The following is a 2500-nucleotide window of genomic DNA, read 5'->3' as shown; positions in this document are numbered from 1 at the left end:
AGAGAGAGGGAGAGGGAGAGAGAGAGAGAGAGAGAGAGAGAGAGGGGGAGGGGAGAGCGAGAGAGCGAGAGAGAGAGAGAGAGAGAGAGAAAGAGAGAGCGAGAGAGAGAGAGAGACACAGAGAGAGAGAGAGAGAGAGAGAGAGAGAGAGAGAGAGAGAGAGAGAGAGAGAGAGAGAGGGAGAGAGAGGGAGAGAGAGAGGGGGGGGAGCGAGAGAGAGAGAGAGAGAGAGAGAGAGAAAGAGAGAGCGAGAGAGAGAGAGAGACACAGAGAGAGAGAGAGAGAGAGAGAGAGAGGGAGAGAGAGAGAGGGGGGGGGAGAGCGAGAGAGCGAGAGAGAGAGAGAGAGAGAAAGAGAGAGCGAGAGAGAGAGAGAGACACAGAGAGAGAGAGGGAGAGAGAGAGAGAGAGAGAGAGAGAGAGGGAGAGAGAGAGAGAGAGAGAGAGAGAGAGAGAGAGAGAGAGGGAGAGAGAGAGAGAGAGAGAGAGAGAGAGAGAGAAGGGAGGGAGGGAAGGAGGGAGGGAGGGAGGGTGGGAGGGAGATGGAGGGATTGAGATAGGGGGAGAGGGAGAGAGAGAGAGAGAGAGAGAGAGAGAGAGAGAGAGAGAGATGTAGTGAACACGCCTTTCGTTGGCCCACGCGACCTCTCTCTGCCCAGGTCATCCCCTACAAGAGTAGGGGTCTGATTACGCAAACCGCTCGTTACCTCAGGCGGCATATGCTTATAAACAGCTTATGTACCCGCCGCCAGGTCACCGAGGATAAGGATAAGTCCGATATGCGAAGCTGAGCTTCGCCCGGGCTATGCCAATGAGGGAAGCCCGGCCTGTGTCGACTAATGCCGACTCGCTAACGTGTGTCAGCTGGTGCTGACTCGTCTTAGTCCTTACCCGCCGTGGTGCCCAGTCACAGTAGTAACCTCCAGGCGACAATTGCAATTCTCGCGCCTGGGCGGGGCGCGAACCGCCGACCCCTCGGATGAGAGGCCGACACGTTACCACTGTACTAGCCCGGAGGCTGGTCACCGAGGTAACCCCAGAAAACCTGGCAGAACGGTGGAGGGAGACGCTGCCTTGCTGCTGCCGGTGACACATAGTCGATGGGGACATCTTTCGAGATACTACAAATCAGGTCATGTATTCTCAGTGCGAAGTATTACAATTCCGTGTGCCCTGATAAGAAGCGAGCGCTAGCCGACGGTGTATGTGCAGAAACTTGCGTTTAGTGACTATAAACATAGAACAAACATTTGGCGAGTGTTCACGTAATATACTTAGTGTAGTGTTCGTTCGTGTTCGTATTCGTGTTCATGTTAGTGTTTATATTGGTATGTGTATATATTTGTATTCGTCTGTCCGTTTTTCTATGTCAGCGTATTGAGTGTAATTGTTTGCATTTGTTTAATTCGTGTATGTCCGTAATTCGTTGCATGTATTTGTTTAGTTGTTTCGTAATATACTTAATCAAACAATAAATCTGTGGTTTTTCTCCTGATATAAGATCAGCACTGAACCATTAATACTAAGATATTAAGATAAATAATTACATTTGAAAATTATAAACAATTAATGAATAAGGAGCAGATATACAAATCGAGAAATGCTGAACTAAGCCTCCAACTCGGTCAACATCACCACTAAGAAATCTATAGAAAGTCTAAGGGTCGGGACCCCTAGTCCCGTGGTGGCGGCTACCAAAGTTAGTTTGTTTGTTTGCTTGAAATGTGATGTCAGAAGTGCTACAAGGGAGTGAGAGGGAGGGAGGGAGGGAGGGAGGGACGGAGGGAGGGAGAGAGAGAGAGAGAGAGAGAGAGAGAGAGAGAGAGAGAGAGAGAGAGAGAGAGGGGGGAGTAAGGGAGGGAGGGAGGGAGGGAGGGACGGAGGGAGGCAGGGAGGGGGAGAGAGAGAGAGAGAGAGAGAGAGTGAGAGAGGGGGAGAGGGGGGGAGAGGGAGGGACGGAGGGAGGGAGGGAGGGACGGAGGGAGGGAGGGAGGGAGGGAGGGAGGGAGGGACGGAGGGAGGGAGGGAGGGAGGGAGGGACGGAGGGAGGGAGGGACGGAGGGAGGGACGGAGGGAGGGAGGGACGGAGGGAGGGAGGGAGGGAGGGAGGGAGGGAGGGAGGGAGGGAGGGAGGGAGGGAGGGACGGAGGGAGGGAGGGAGGGACGGAGGGAGGGAATGTGGGAAGGACGGAGGGAGGGAGGGAGGGAGGGAAGGAGGGAGGGACGGAGGGAGGGACGGAGGGAGGGACGGAGGGAGGGAGGGAGGGAGGGACGGAGGGAGGGAGGGAGGGACGGAGGGAGGGAGGGAGGGAGGGAGGGAGGAGGGAGGGAGGGACGGAGGGAGGGAGGGAGGGAGGGACGGAGGGAGGGAGGGACGGAGGGAGGGAGGGACGGAGGGAGGGAGGGAGGGAGGGAGGGACGGAGGGAGGGAGGGAGGGACGGAGGGAGGGACGGAGGGAGGGAGGGACGGAGGGAGGGAGGGACGGACGGAGGGAGGGAGG

General features: G+C 56.2%; 1 protein-coding gene across 1 annotated transcript in view; it reads right to left on the bottom strand.

Moving 5' to 3' along the window:
• LOC125038212 (monocarboxylate transporter 9-like) overlaps positions 1 to 2500 on the bottom strand; it is a 13726-nt gene that overhangs the window by 1323 nt on the left and 9903 nt on the right. The window lies entirely within an intron of this gene.

Source organism: Penaeus chinensis, chromosome 24 (assembly GCF_019202785.1).
Source record: "Penaeus chinensis breed Huanghai No. 1 chromosome 24, ASM1920278v2, whole genome shotgun sequence".
Lineage (NCBI taxonomy): Eukaryota > Metazoa > Arthropoda > Malacostraca > Decapoda > Penaeidae > Penaeus > Penaeus chinensis.
Note: the sequence above shows the minus strand (reverse complement) of the source record. Positions and strands in the feature narration are given on the sequence as shown.